Raw genomic sequence first — 16,769 nt, forward strand, 5'->3', positions numbered from 1 at the left:
CCTTGGAGACTCCAAAGGATAGGTCAATAGGCAGCCACGAATCATGGCTAAACCTGTTGTAAAGCTTGTGTAGTAACTGTTTGGTGGCCTTATGGGCAAACAAAAGAAAGGCCACATACAGAATCTGTTAAGACTTCTTCTTCGGTCTCAATATCCCCAGTCTGTTCAGTAGTATGCAATTAAAATGCTTTGGTTAATGGGCCTCCATGCTTACTGATTATCTGCTACTATTAGAACTTTACTTATGGTCTTTCTCTCTCCTCCTAGGGACATGACAGCAATGTGTATCAGATCCAAAAGTTTTCTACTGCTTATGCTATTCCAGTAAGCAGTTCTCTCCTTTACATGTTCTATGCACAAGACTCACCTTGTCATATGTCTGATGCTTCCTAGGACCAGTAAGATATTTTCTGCACTAGCTCAAGAAATTTCTTCTAGGCCAAATATCCAAAATCCTTGTGTAGAAATCTCATGGATTTGAACCTGGAGGCTTTTGGAGGTTTTATCAAACCTCATGTAGTACTGCTGACAATGCGGCAATGTATCCCCATGTCAAAGTTCCAACTGTCTCAGTATTAAGATGTCGTCAAGAGAGTGAAGCTTAAATCTCTGAGGATTATGTCCCTCTTTAATCACTCTCATTCTGCAACTCAGCTTGCAGTTTAGATGGGGTGATATAGTGGAATCGTGAAGTTTTAGGTTTGAATCCTGCCTCTGAATTGTGACATCATAAGCAAGTAATTTAACTATTCTAAGTATCAGATTCCTCATCTGAAAAGTGTAGATAATAATGCTGCAATTTTGTAAGGATCAGTTGTGATACCATATGTCATACATAACATATCATCACATCTCTGTAAAACTTTCTTTTGCAAAGCATTTTCTTTTTTTAAAAAAAAGTATTTGTGGGGGCAGAGCCAAGATGGCGGACTAAAAGACACACTTATGCAGGGTCCTCCCCACAGCCCATAAAATACCTGTAGAGAGGGACTCTCAACAAATTTTAGAGCAGCAGAAGTGGAGAACAACAGAGTGGAGGAGATTTCCAGCCCACGGTGACCTGAAAGGCCCATGGAACATCGGTTGGGTTGGACGCAGAGCTGAGCACAGAGCCCAGCCCAGCCTTGGCTGCACAGCATGGCGCTAGGAGACTCTGGGAGGAGGACACCTCAGGGGCAGAATCTCCAGTTGCAGTAGTGGGGCCTCAGATCCCTTGGCCCACAGGTGCCAAGTGATGGGGTTCAATCAGCAGGCCAGGAAGGGAGAAGGGCTTTCCCATAGCTCCAGCAGCAGGCAGCAGCCACAGAGCCTGCACAGCAGCCCGTAAGGAAGCTCCATTGTTGGAGCGTAAAAACCCCTGGGGGGATTGAAGAGCTGAGTCTTGCCTCTGCCCTGGGTGGAGGCCCTGACTGAGCTGGTCTTTGTCTCACGCTGAATGGTGGCCCTGCCCCTCCAGCTTATCTGAAAATCAGCCCCCAGTGCTGACTTGGGAACTGGAGGCCAAGTGGCTGTGGAGAGGTATCTGCTAAGATTCTGGGAATAAAAATCCCTCTCTGCATCCAGACCAGTACACACTTGATTGTGCCACCTTGGAGGAACTGAGATCTCACAGATTCCCAGAGTATACCCTACTCTTGACAAAGGACCCCAAAGTCAAGTAACTGATTGGGAAAATGACCAAAAAAGGGGAAAAAAATAAGACTATAGAAGGTTACTTTCTTGGTGAACAGATATCTCCTCCCATCCTTTCAGATGAGGAAGAATAATGCTTACCATCATAAAAGTCAAAGCTTCTGTATCCCAAACATCCAAAATAAATATTCAGTAGGCTCAGGCCATGGAAGAGCTCAAAAAGGATTTTGAAAATCAAATTAGAGAGGTGGAGGAAAAACTGGGAAGGGAAATGAGAGAGATGCAAGAAAAGCATGAAAAGTAGGTCAAGGAGACCCCAAAAAATGCTGAAGAAAATAACACCTTGAAAAATAGGCTAACTCAATTGGCAAAAGAGGTTCAAAAAGCCAATGAAGAGAAGAATGCTTTAAAAAGGAGAACTAGCCAAATGGAAAAGGAGGTTCAAAAGCTCACTGAAGAAAATAGTTCTTTCAAAATTAGAATGAAACAGAAGGAGGCTAATGACTTTATGAGAAACCAAGAAATCACAAAACAAAACCACAAGAATGAAAAAATGGAAGATAATGTGAAATATCTCATGGGAAAAACAACTGACCTGGAAAATAGATCCAGGAGAGACAATTTAAAAATTATGGGACTACCTGAAAGTCATGATCAAAAAAAGAGCCTAGACATCATCTTTCATGAAATTATCAAGGAAAATTGCCCTGATATTCTAGAACCAGAGGGCAAAATAAATATCAAAAGAATCCACTGATCATCTCCTGAAAGAGATCCAAAAAGAGAAACTCCTAGGAACATTGTGGCCAAATTCCAGAGTTCCCAGGTCAAGGAGAAAATATTGCAAGCAGCTAGAAAGAAACAACTCAAGTATTGTGGAAATACAGTCAGGATAACACAAGATCTAGCAGCTTCTACATTAAGGGATCGAAGGGTGTGGAATAGGATATTCCAGAAGTCAAAGGAACTAGGACTAAAACCAAGAATCACCTACCCAGCAAAACTGAATATAATACTTCAGGGGAAAAATTGGTCTTTCAATGAAATCAAGGACTTTCAAGCATTCTTGATGAAAAGACCAGAGCTGAAAAGAAAATCTGACTCTCAAACACAAGAATGAAGAGAAGCATGAAAAGGTGAACAGCAAAGAGAAGTCATAAGGGACTTACTAAAGTTGAACTGTTTACATTCCTACAGGGAAAGACAATATTTATAACTCTTGAAACATTTCAGTATCTGGGTAGTTGGTGGGATTACACACACACACACACACACACACACACACACACACAGAGCACAGAGTGAATTGAATAGCATGGGATCATATCTTTAAAAAGTGAAATTAAGGGGTGAGAGAGAAATATATTGGGAGGAGAAAGGGAGAAATGGAATGGGGCAAATTATCTCTCATAAAAGAGGCAAGCAAAAGACTTTTTAGTGGAGGGAAAAAGAGGGGAGGTGAGAGAAAAACATGAAGCTTACTCTCATCACATTGGACTAAAGGAAGGAATAAAATGCACACTCATTTTGGTATGAAAACCTATCTTACAATACAGGAAAGTGGGGGATAAGGGGATAAACAGGGTGGGGGGGATGATGGAAGGGAGGGCAGTGGAAGGAGGGAGCAATTTGAAGTCAACACTCTTGGGGAGGGACAGGATCCAAAGAAAGAACAGAAGCAATGGGGGGGCAGGATAGGATGGAGGGAAATATAGATAGTCTTACACAACACAACTATTATGGAAGTCATTTGCAAAATTACACAGATATGGCCTATATTGAATTGCTTGCTTCCCAAAGGGAATGGGTGGGGAGGGAGGGATGGAGAGAAGTTGGAAGTCAAAGTTTTAGGAACAACTGTCGAGTACTGTTCTTGCTACTAGGAAATAAGAAATATAGGTAATGGGGTATAGAAAGTTATCTAGCCCTACAGGTCAAAAGAGCAGATAGGGACAAGGGAAGGGAGGGATGTTAGAAGAGAGGGCAGATCAATGATAGGGGCAATTAGAATGCTCAGTGTTTTGGGGTGGGGGGAGGGGAGAAATGGGGAGAAAATTTGGAACCCAAAATTGTGTTAAAATGAATGTTAAAAGTTAAATAAATAAATTTTAAAAATGTATTTGTTTTCAGTTTTCTACAAACACTTCCAAAAGTCTTAGATTTTCTCCCCCTCCCTCCCCACTTCCTCCCCCAGATGGATGCAGTCTTATATGGTTCTACACATACAATTTTATTAAACACATTTTTACACTAGTCATGTTGCATGGAAGAATTAAAATGAATGGGAGAAACCATGAGAAAAACCCAAACAAAACAAATCATAACACAAGAAAAAATATTCTGCTTCACTTTACTTTCCAATTTCATAGTTCTTTCTCTGGTTGCAAAGCATTTTCTCTCTGTCTCTCTGTCTCTCTCCATATGTGTATGTATGTATGTATATATATATGTACATATATGTATATATATACACACACATAGAGACACATCCACACACATAGAGTTGTTATTTAGTCATTTTCAGTCATGTCCCACCCCTTTTGGGTTTTCTTGGAAAAGATATAGGAGCATTTACCCATTTTCTTCTCCAGTTCACTTTACAGATGAGGAAATTTGGTCAGTCACACAGCTAGTAAGTGTCAAAGAGGCTGAATTTGAACTCGGGTCTCTCTAACCCCAGGCCCAGCACTCTATCCATTGTAAAGCCCATTGACTCAATTAGATCAAAGCAAAGGTATTTATGAAGATGGGATATCATGATCAGTAGTAATAAAAGATCTCCCACCCCACAAACTGGGACTTATTCTTCCACAAATCCATTCAGCAATTAGTGAGAAGAGCAGGCCAACATATAGAGTCCGGTAGTAGAGAGACACGGTTAGGGAACACATGACAGTGAGGCAAGTCATGCCTCTTGTACTACAGGGTCCTCATATCTTTTTTTCTGATGGTATTTGCGTGCTGCTCCTCCTGGCTGCCATGGTCTGTAGGATGTGTTACTTAGCTGGGCTTTTTGGGCCTGCTCCTTTCCACAGTTCTAAAGCTGGACTCTCTTGGCCTGGTCTCTGTTGTCTATGGTAGAGATCTTCCATACAAGGTAAGTTGCTCTACTGCAAGACCCCAGTCCTGAAGGGCAGGGGAAGAGAGAGGATTCTCTTCACTCTCTTCCCATGGACTCTAAAGGAGACACAAGGGAAAAGTAATTTTCTCTCAGGGTCTGAGTTCTTCCTCAGTGACCAGAACTTTTCTGAACTTCTAGGAATGATTCCTATTTCAGCTGACCCCTTAGGATCTTGTTTTTGAAAAGCCATCAGGGGCATGGCTAATCCTGTGGCCAGTCAATGGCTTGTTCAGGTGTGTCTGATTCTCCATGACCCCATGAGACCATCCCAGGGGTTTTCCTGGCAAAGACACTGGAACCATTTGCCATTTCCTTCTCCAGTAGGTTAAGGAAAATAGACATTAAGTGACTTGCCCAGGGTTACCATTAGTGAGACCAAATTTGAACTCAGGTCTTCCTAACTCCAGGCCCAGCTCTGTATCCACTGAGCCACCTAGCTGGCTCCTAGGCATACAGAGGTTAAGTGACTTGCCCAGGGTCACACTGCTAGTAAGCATATGTGTGTGTGTGTGTGTGTATGTATGTGTGTGTGTGTCTTCGTCCTTCATTGCTGAAGAAGACCATGCCATCAGAGAAATGATGACATGACTTGCACTTGACTTTGTTTTGAGTGAGGGAGGGCTGTGCAGGTCACCAGCCTCACTTCTCCTCCAGAGACATCTGAATTCAGGGACCAGATATTCATCAGGATGACTGGAGATGACCCAGAATGAGGCAACTGGGGTTAAGTGACTTGCCCAAGATCACACAGCTAGTGAATGTCAAGTGTCTGAGATGAGATTCAAACTCAGGTCCTCCTGACTCTTGCGCTGGTGCTCTATCCACTCTATCACCTAGGTGCCCCTATAAGCATGTGAAGCCAGATTTGCACGAGGTCTTCCTGACTCTAGACCCAACTGGCTATCCACTGAGCCATCTAGCTACCGATGTCAATGGCTAGCCATCATATAATTTCTGCAAGAAGCTAATTTGAAGAATTTCTTCAAATTTCTCCTCCCATAGGAGTAAGACTACTTTTTTAAGAACTTCATTTGTAGATTGTCTTCTTTTCCTTGATACTCTCTGTTCTTTAGGTCTTTCTGGTTCTGCTTTCTCCTAGTTCTCTTTCTAACCTGTCTAATCACTTTCCCAACCTCCTTTGCTGGAGCATTATCTAGGTCATACCTACTAACCTAACCATGGATGTCTCATCTCATTTTATATTGTTTTGCTTGGTAATCTTGTCAGTTCCCATGGATTCCATTATCATCTTTACTAGATGATTCTCAGATCCATTTATCCAGTCCTAATTTCTCTCCTGATCTTCAATCTCACATCTCAATCTGGTTGTTCCACAGTCATTTTAAACTCTCGTGTCCAATCTGTCACCAAATTCTGTTGGCAACCTCCCTCATATATCATCACCATTATCTCCAGTCACACAGCCGTCAGCCTTCTTCATGTCCTAATGGTTGGTTGGTTGTTGTCCTTCGTCTTCAAAGAGGACCAAAGTAACATCATCACTGTAAAGTGAAATTTCAGCGTATCCGACTGTGGCTGATCAGACCAACACGAGCTCGCTAACACTTCAAGGCAGAATGGTTGTAATAGCTTATGGCCTTACTACGGTCCATCCTCCACTCAGCTGCCGAAATAACATTATTAAACTACAAATCTAACCATGTCTTGATCGTACTTAAGAATCTTCAGTAGCTTCTTATTAGCTTCCAGGATCAAATATAAAACCCTCTGTTTGATTTTTAAAACCCTTTACAACCTGGCACCTTCCTACATTTCCTTTCTTCTCATACTTTACTCCCCTCCACATACCCTATGATTAAGTGACGCTGGCCTCCTTGCTCTTTCCCAGTTAGGATATTCCATCTACCAGATCCAATTTTACTGGCCTTTTCCTTTGCTTGGAATTGTATTACTGCTATTTATGACAGGTCATTTCCATAAATGCCTTTCTTCCCTCAAGTTTCAGCTAAAATCTAACCTTCTATAAGAAGCCTTTCCTAATCCGTCTTAATGTCAGTGCCTTCTCTCTGAGAAGTTATCTCTCTAATTTAGCATGTATATGTGTGTGATATATATAGCTATATATGCATATATATACAAATATACACACTTATGTATATGTATATATAGTTCTCTAGATATTCTCCCTAACATACATACATTATACACACATATACATATGATATATTATATCTATTATTTATCAATTTACATTTACTCTAAGCCATCGGGGCCCAAACAATGAGCAAGTGAGTCTTGGCGTGGGACCTATTGTTGACCAATCCATGAAAGCCAAGATGATTTGGGTTTAAGGCATAATCTTTAATTAAGAAATCTAGCCCATAAACCCCAAGATATCTTGTGAGATTTCAGTGATCAGAATTTATATTCCTTAGGTCTTCCTCTCCCAGACCGATTTTTTTAACTAGGTAAAAGAGGTCATTCTTTGCCTCATTTCTTACCTAGTCATAATCACTGACTAGGCATTGCCTCAGTCAGACTGAGACCTGGGAAAGACTTTAACTTGAAAAGGCCAATGTCTCCCACTGAACTAGAGCCATCTCCAGTTGTTCTGATCTATATATCTTGCCCCTGAACCCAGACCCAAGTCATTTAACCTCATTTTTCTCCTCTGTAAAATGAAGGTAGTTAATATTGTCTTGCATTTCACCCTGGCTGTTGTGTGAATAAAATAATAGATGTGAAAGCGTTCTCAAAACAAAGATGTTCTATACAAATTTAGAATGCTATTGTTATTAGAATGTTGCCTTTTCTCTCTCAGAGAGAAATTATATTGGGGCTAGAACAGTGTCAAGTCTGTCATCTAGAAAGAAATTATATTGGGGCTAGAACAGTGTCAAGTCTGTCATCTCTGCTTTCTCTACTCCTGGAGGGTGTCCCCTGCTTATATCTAAGTCTGTACTGTATTATCTTGCTGCATCTCATAGGATTATAGGTTTAGAATGGGAAGGGACCTTAGAGATCTTTGAGTCTAACCCCCTGATATTACAAATGAGAAAAATGAAGCTCATACAAATTAGACAGTTGGCCGAAATAGCTAGTAAGCATCACTAGCAGGACTGGAAAGCAGGTCTTCCTGACCCCAAATTCAGCCTGTTGTCTCTTATGCCACACTGATTCCCACAGGTCAGGCACATCTTAGGGTTAAACTCCGTGTCCCTCCTCAGCAGCCTGAGCATTAGGAAAAGTGGGGTTCAAATCCCACTATCAAACACTTCTTAATTGTGTAATTCTGGGGAAGTTACTTAACCTGTCTGGGCCTCAGTTTCTTTGACTGTAAAATGAGAGATCAGAACACAGATATACCTAAGGTCCCTTCCAACTATGCTACGACTTTATGAACTAGCTTTGTCTTTGTGTCTGTTGAGTGGCTGAAATTTCCTTCTTGAGTCCGTCATAACTAAATTTAGTGGAAATGTGAGATTTCCCTTTCATTTTCTTGTACAGGCAAGAAATGTTTCAGAGCCAGAGTAGAGCTCAGAAGGATGCCACCAAGATCTTCCTTGTCATCATGGATGGGAGGATAGATTGGACTATCAAGGCATCATCCCTCTGGCAGAAAGAGCAGGGATTATCTGATATACATAGGAATATGGGACAAGAAAGGCTTTTCACTTTTCAAGAAGGATGATCCTTATTATTACTTCCCCTCCCTTGAAGCTTCTTTCAGATATAAATATGCCTTTTATAGCTCCTTCTGTGTGAATGGCAAACTCCTTCTACCTCATAGGCTTATAGAAATAGAGCTAGAGGGGACCTCAGAAGCCATGCAGTCTAACCTCCTCACTTTACAGATGAGGAAACTGAAGTCTAGATGGGTTAAGTGACTTGCCCAAAGTCACACAGGTAGTAAGCGTCAGAAGTGAGATTTGAACTCAAGTCCTTTAATGCCACAACCTTTGCTTTTTCAGTGCCATGATATTCACCTAGCTATTCTCTTTGGGCAGAACTGAGGTTCTGTTTCCTTGGAGATTTCCAGATGGTAAGAACCTGGTCTCACACTGACATGGATTCTGCCATTGTGCCAGGTGGGGAATAACTTTACCACTCAGTCTTACCTGTCGGACCATTACCTCTGCCCCTCTACAGGAGCACATGTTTCAGTGTATAACTTTGAGGGTCTAGGGAACATCCAGAACCAATTGCAAAAGGAGACCTTTGCCATCAAAAGTGAGATGAGATTGCCAGTGGCCAAGTCCAGAACCAAGTCCAGCATAGCCTACTTTCAGCCATCAGATTTCTGATTTCCACGGGTCAGTGTTCAAGATAGATTGCTGAGTCTGGAGTCAGGAAGACCTGACTTCAAATCTGTCCTCAGATGCTTCCTAGTTGTGTGACCCTAGGTAAGTCACTTAACCTTTGTTTGCCTTAGTTTCTGTAACTGCAAAATGAGGATAATAATATTGCCGTGAGTTAATATTTATAAAGAGCACTGTAGATATTTGTAAAATAATGCCTGTCACATAGGAGGTGCAGTGATAAATGCTTTCCCTCCTTTCCTATGCCAAACTCTTAGTATTTTGTTCCCTGAAATCTAGGTTTCCCACACTTCTACTAGAAATCATATATACTGGTTCCACGTCTTTTGCTATCCTCTCTAGGTTCCATTTTCTGACTCTAAGAACTCTCAACAAACATACCATAAGAATATCTATACAACCCTCTCTGAACTCACCCATCTTGCCTCCCTATGATACTCAATCAGAGAAAAGTATGGTTTTTGAACATGAGATGTCTCAAGAGGGGTTCAGTGTTGTGTAATCAGGTGAGTTCCTCCCTTAGGAGGCAAGGAACTGGGGCAGCTAGATGGTGCAGTGGATAGACCTGAGTCCAAATCCAGCCTCAGACACTTAAAGCTGTGTGACCCTGGGCAGATCACTTTACCCCAACTGCCTCAAAAGAAGAAGGCAAGGGACTCTAGGAAGTGAGAGTAGAGTCACAGGAAAGACTGAGTTGCGTTCAGTAAGCTGTCCCTACTGTGAATGGGAAAATTAGCTTCTTTCTTTGCTGATAAGGACTTGGGGTGGGGAGTGTCAAATATATTTTCTTTGAAAGATAGAGATGCACTCCACACTTCAATTTTCTTCCCCCTTCTCCCAAGTCTGATGCATTTTTCTCCCAAGTGGAGCCAGTGCTTGGAGCTGTGGAGAGCTTTGGTTGGTCTGGATGTTTCTTCTTGTACCTCACTGTTGGGGTCCCTGTCTTTATTAAGACATGAAAAGAAGACAAGGGCATGAATGTTGCTTATCTTGGTAAGGAGAGGCTGAAAGAGAGAAGGGAAACTCAAAGAGAAGTCTGTCATATCTAGGAAAAGAAGGAGGAACAGATGATACAAAGAATGAGGAAAAGGTGAATCAGCTTCAAATTATTCTATGGAAATGGCCTTTCAGAAGGGGTTCAAAGACTGATCCTTGGGTCCCCTCCCTACCAACACACAGGAATAATTGTCATCTTCATCCTGATCTCAAGGAGCTGGGAACAAATAGCTGAGGCCAAAGAGATGGAGGCGAATAATGAAGTGATTATGAAGGGTGAGGTACTGGGGTTCTGCTCAAACTGCCTGGAGAGAACATGTTAAATTTTCAGGGTAGTCATTTACACCTGGCAGATTAGTAAGCACTACAAATCAGGGCTTGATTTATGACACTGTGGATTGTTTAGACTTAAGAAAGTGATGGGGAAAATGTTAATGATTAAGCTTTAAAATGCATCCTGTTTTCAATACCCACCCACCCACGCATCTTCCAGCCAGTTGCTAAACATTGACCAACATTCCATTGGATGAGGGTCAGGAAGAGGCAGAGGTTCTTCGGGGAAAGGTATTCTATGGAATATGAGGGAGACAGCTCTGGTACTTCAGGAAGATTTGGGGCTTCAAGAAAGAAAGTGCTTGCATCTGGGAAGAGATAGGAACTATGATTAATTTGTCTTTTAGAGCCATTGTAGGGATAGATGTGACAAGATCATCAGGAGAAAATGTGATTTCAGCCACTGTTCAAATCCAAAGTCCTAGGGTGTGAAGCCATTGTTACTGGTAAGCTTGGGGTAGCTGTCTGATTTCTGAAGGGGAAATAATGTTGGTCAAAGTAGTTTTGGAGGGCTGGTAAATTGGAGGGGCTAGGAAGGGAACTTGTGGCCTCGAGGTCACATGTGGCCTTCGAGGTCCTCAAGTGCAGCCTTTTGACTGAGTCCAAATTTTACAGAACAAATCCTTTTATTAAGGGGATTTGTTCTGTGAAGTTTGGACTTAGTTTGCACTTGAGGACCTAGAGGGCTGCATGTGGTCTTGAGGCTGCAGGTTCCCCTCTCCTGCTCTAGCACATAAATTCCTGATTCTCTTTCAGATTTGACTTTGGAGTCCTCCAACTTGATCTCATTCTTGACAGTCTCTTTAATATTTCTTCAGAAATTCTCATGTACCACAGAGGAAAATACTTCCAGAAATGCTGACTTTGTTACATAGCTCCAGAAGGCCCCAGTGCTGGCGAGGATGGCCCCCAAATCAACTCTAGGGGCAGCTGAATGCCAGGGCCACATGGCGCTCTACTCACTCGCTGTTACTCCTTGTCAGAATCCATTCAGATAGAGTACAGTATTGTATTTTCAGATCTATCAGTCTCTTTTGTCCTCATGCAATCACTGTTTCTTCCTTCCAGAATTGTTCCGTTGCTCTCAGTCAGACATCCCTTCCTTCCGTATTCAGGAGAACTCAATTTTGCCATCAAAGGCAGCCTCAGCCTTGGCTGATTTCATCAGGTATGCGGACGTAGGATAAGAAGCTTTGTTGTGCCTTCTCACAATTTAAACATCTTCTGTATTCTTTGGTCTATATACAAGGATCACTGGTTTCATCCCTTTCCTCCCATTCTTTTCCCCTCCTACAGACAGAGTATAACAACCTACTGGTTACAAGGTTGACAAATCATTTTTAATGCTGATTGAACATTAAACACTAGCTGTTTTTAATAATCATTTTAATAACTCAAAATATGCTCTACTTCCAGGAGAGGAGATGTTTGTGAGAGCCCGGGTAGCCTGTCTTTATGAAAATGATCTGCACATACACAGAATCACAGGATCATAGACTTAGAGCTGGAAAGAACCTTAGAGGTCATCTGGTCCAGCCTCCTCTTTTAACAAATGAGGAAACTGAGGCCCAGAGAAGCTAAGTAACTTACACAGGTGGCAGGGGCAGAACTTGAATTCATGTCCTCGACTCAAAACTAACACTCTTGTCTGCATAGAATGGTACAAATATTCCAAGAAAGGAGTGGGACTTACGTATGGGAAGAGTTGCTAACCAGGAAGCAAGATCCCCTGGTATGAGAAGCAGGGTTTGAGGTGCAGGAGCACAGAAAAAGTATTTGTTGGGGTTTTTTGGGGGGGACGCTGCAGGGGAGCCTGAAAAAAGAGGACATATGGAAGAATTTGTATGAAGTGATACAAAAAAAATGGCCAAATGAATCCAGCTGTAAACTGTATTCAAAAGGACTTAAGTTCTACCAAGAGAACTCAGAGCGAAAATAGGGAAGCCCTCAGTTGTAGATCAGAACAGATTGAAGGAAAAAAGAAAAAGCTGATGTGATTAGTTTTGTTAGAGTTTCTTTTCCCTCAATGTCCCATCCTTCCAAATGATGTTCAGGCAGAGACTAAATACGAAGGTCATTCTCCTCTTCCCCTCATTATGGGCAGCAGCACTGGGGCGATGGTATTCTTGGCACTCATCACTGCTAGACTGTACAAGGGGAAATTCCCCACCTTCCTATTCCCAGCACCCTCCTTTGATCTATCTGATTTCCCCCCTTTTTCTTCTCTGTCTGTTAAGAACATTTCTATTGATAAATTTGTCTTACTTCATACAAACCTTCAGCATATTCTTAATTGAATATCTGACCTACAACATGTAATTCTTTCCCTCAAACAATTGTAGCACCTAGACGCATCTCACAGCTTTCAAGTGATTGCCCCAAATAAGTTACTTCCGAACAACTTAAAGCTATAACATATAGTATAATATAGTAAGCTTGTGGTAAGCTTGAACAGCTTCACAATATAGTTCCTGGGCCCCACCAGTGTTTTCACTAGTCAACTGGAATATACAATTGATTTAAAGCAAAGGCACTCAATGACATTATATAGTAAAGAAATAATAATAAAGTATTTTCTTCATAATCTTCTTTCATAAATATACCACCTGTGGAGAGAGGTCATGTATAGAACATGTGGAGAAACATGTGGGATACATTTGGCCATGGTGCATATGTTTAGAGAGCATATGGGCAAAATCCTACAGTTCTCTATTAGGGAAAACTTGTGTCCAGAGTCCACACATATGCAGGAAATACTTGTGGCCAGGACACACTCATGGAGGAGTAAGTCATGTCTAGGAAGCCAACAATGTCTTCTGGTGATATTTTGCTGATCTCCCTAGGCCTGCTCCTGGTCATCTTGTATTCCATGCACTTTGTGACAGGTGTTGCTTCTTCTAAGCCTTGAATGGAGCCTTCCGATTGTTGCCAAGTATGGTTCTATTGGAGAGGAGTTTTTCCTCTACTTCCGATTTCTAGTTTAATCCAGATTCCTCAACGGAGGGGCTACCTCTTCTTAATAAGATAAGGTATGGGAGTCTATCAGCTTTCTTGTATTTTAAAGCCCAGAGACCTAAGCTAGAGCTGTTTTAGAAAGGCAAAGCCCTCACATGCCCAAAAATTGGTTGGGGAAAAATGCGTAGTGGCTTCTCTCTCCCATAAGGAGAATCAGTCAGCTCTCACATCCTTGGCTATGACAAATTTTTCTTCTTTAAAAGGAGAGATCTTGCCCCAAGATGCAAGTTCTCTGAAAGACAAGAGAGCCAACCAGATAAGTGGTGCTTATAAGTTTCCAGTCTGTTTTTTTAAAATCTCTGCTTCCTCCAAGAGTAGAAGCTACAATCTGACGTGGATTTGAAATCCAGTGGTGGTGGTGGTGGTGGTGGTGGTGGTGGTGCTTTCTATTGGTCCTTTGTGCTCGAAGCATCAGGAAGCTGATGCAAGTGAATTGGATTGAAGTTCAGGGACCACCATTGTCCTGGTCCCCCAGATTCACAACCTATGTGTCACCCTCAGTTCCTCACTATCTCTCACGACTCCCTCCCCCAGCCCTACCATATCCAATTTGTTATCAAGTACTGTGGATTGTACCTTTTCAACATCTCTTGAATATGGTCCCTTGTCTTTTCTGATACCATCACCATTCTGGTGCAAACTCTAATCTACTCAAGACTCTTCTATTATAATAACTTCCTGGTTGGTCTCCCTGCCTCAAGTCTCTCCTATCAACTCTCTATTCAGCTGCCAAAGTGATTTTCCTAAAGCACAGGTATAACCATGTCATTCCCCCCTCTTCTCAATAAACTCCAGTGAATTCCTATCACCTCCAGTATTAATAACTACTTAAAAGTGCTCAAAACCACTAAAGATTAGAGAAATGCAAATTAAAACATCTTACATCCAAGAAATTGACAAAGATGACAATAGATGGAAAATTAAATGTTGCTGAGGACATGGGAAAACTAGTATGGCAATTTTCTTTGGGTTAGGCCATGAACTTTTCCAGCTATTTTGGAAAACAATTTAAAATTATGCCTTTTGCAACTGACAAATAAAGACTTAACTGTAAGAAAATATTCATATAGCATTATTTACCACATATAGCATCATATAACATTTTTTTAAAAAAAGGAAACAGCTCTGTTTATTTCCAAAGATCAAGGAATGGTTGGGCAAATTATGGTATATCATGGTACTAGAATATTATTTTACCAAAATTTATGAATATGGCAACTTCAAAGAAATATGGAAGAATTTGCATGAAGTGAAACAAAAAAAATGATCAAAGCAGAACCATTGCAATTTATATGTGAGGAAAGTCTCAAACTGCAACAAAATGCAGATTAAAAATATTAGACAATGCTGGTATTAATATATAAAATATATTCCTATCCTTTCTTTAATAAACAGAAAATTACTGAAGTTCAGAATTGCAATTATAAATATTTGCCCTTTTGTGTTATTTTATTTAATTGTGCAGAGTGGGACCCAAAGGCTAGAAAGTTTTGAAGCTACCTACACACACACACACACACACACACACACACACACACACACACAAAAGAAAAATAATTTGAAACAGATTCAGTGGAAGGCAGTGGCAGTGGCAGCATAGTTCTTAGGTGGTACAGGGTTATGAGGCAAGGGCAGTAGCAACATTACCCACAGAATTTCGTCATTTGCTTTTTCCTCCCATGAGAGCCTTCTATTCAAGATAATTAGGTAGTGCAATGGATAGTGTCAGGTCTGGAGTAAGGAAGAGCTGAGTTAAAATTCTGCATCAGAAACTTACTAGCTGTTTGATGCTGAGGAAATAGAAGGGACACATCTTCATATGAGATGGTCTAAAGGAGGAGCTAGTGACAGAAGGGTGATCTGAGTGATATGAGATAAGGAGGAGAGGGGCATCTTGGTAAATAGCCTCATTTTAAAAGTAAAATGTGAGGCATGGTTTTGAACTGAGAGGGTGAGTGTACGGGAAACTATGGGAGATTTAAAGAGATATGAAAAGATTTGGAAGAGCTGTTGTGGTGAGTTAATTAAGGAGGTGTAGAAGTGTTGCTTTATTTAGAAGTATTGCTATTTATTTAGATTTAATTTAATTTATCTACTATGAAATTAGATCTATTTTAAATTATTTATTTCTCTGGTTTATTAGATTTATTTAAAATTATTTATTAAATTAGATTTAATTCTATTTACCTACTATGAAATATGAAACCTTTTCAACAAATAGTACTGCTGTGCTATGTGTATATTTTATTTTTGAGACCTACAAATAGGGGGAAGGGGGAGAGGGAGACAGAGAGATAGCACATTCCTTACTCTAGAGAGGAAGAAATGATCAATAGGAGCTGATACAGAGGCTTGGAGTTGTAAGGACAAAGTAGAAGAAAGACAGTAGACTGTGTAATGGTGGCATAGGAATTTGGTGTGTAAATATACGTAGAAATAAATCACATCAGCTTAGCACAGTGCCTGGCATTTAATGAAGTTCATTGGTTGATTGATTAGTAGCAGGCTGCAAAGAATTGAAGTCTGAATAAGTTTACTCTTGTTTTTCAACTACCTGCTCTCATTCTTGGAAGAACTGAGGTGGAAGGGAAAATCATTACCCTGAGCGAGGAGGGAGCCAAATGGAAGCTCTCACTACCAGGTATCCACCTCATCAATCACTGAAATAGCCTTAATGTCTTTACTTTCACCGGCTGTGGTAGCACTCTAGCTTAGTCCTGGGCCATAGAGTACTCACACCTGTGTCTCATGCTCAATCCAGCTTTGTGTTCTTAGATCTTACTGTTTTGAGATGATTTGGCCCATTCCCTCCCACATGACTGGGGGAGAGTTATGCTTTCAGTCAAATTCTTGAAGAAGAGATTGGCATTGGGAAATGTATGTCTTCCAGTAGATAGCAGTTTCCTCTCTCCTGTTACATTCACTTACTAATTTCTTCAGTGTTTCTTTTAGATTTTGACAGTTTAAAAAAACTTTCCCAACTTTTCTTCATTATTCTTTCAATTTCTTTGGTGCATTGGTCATAGTTCCTAGGCGGTACAGGGTTATGGGCTTGGACCCAGCCACTCACTTCACCATCTTGTCATAGCTCTTTTTTCCTTCTATTTTTATCGTACCTCTCCCTCTTATCACCTTTATTATTTTCATGTTGCTTTTCTTAGTCTTCATTATCTGTTTCTCTGGCCTTTGCCCCCTATTTTCTTCTACATCCTTGCTATGTTATTCTTTGCTTCTGCTTCATCATATGTTTCCACATCTCTCTGGGTCTTAACAATTCTTTCTTTCGAATCACCTTACTCTACCTAAAAAAAATCCCCCAAAACCATTTTCCCCTCATTCTGACTTTTTTTTTTCTGATAAGAGAACAGGGAGAATGTGTAACTCTCACTCAT

This window comes from Notamacropus eugenii, chromosome 3, assembly GCF_028372415.1.
Source record: "Notamacropus eugenii isolate mMacEug1 chromosome 3, mMacEug1.pri_v2, whole genome shotgun sequence".
NCBI classification, from domain to species: domain Eukaryota; kingdom Metazoa; phylum Chordata; class Mammalia; order Diprotodontia; family Macropodidae; genus Notamacropus; species Notamacropus eugenii.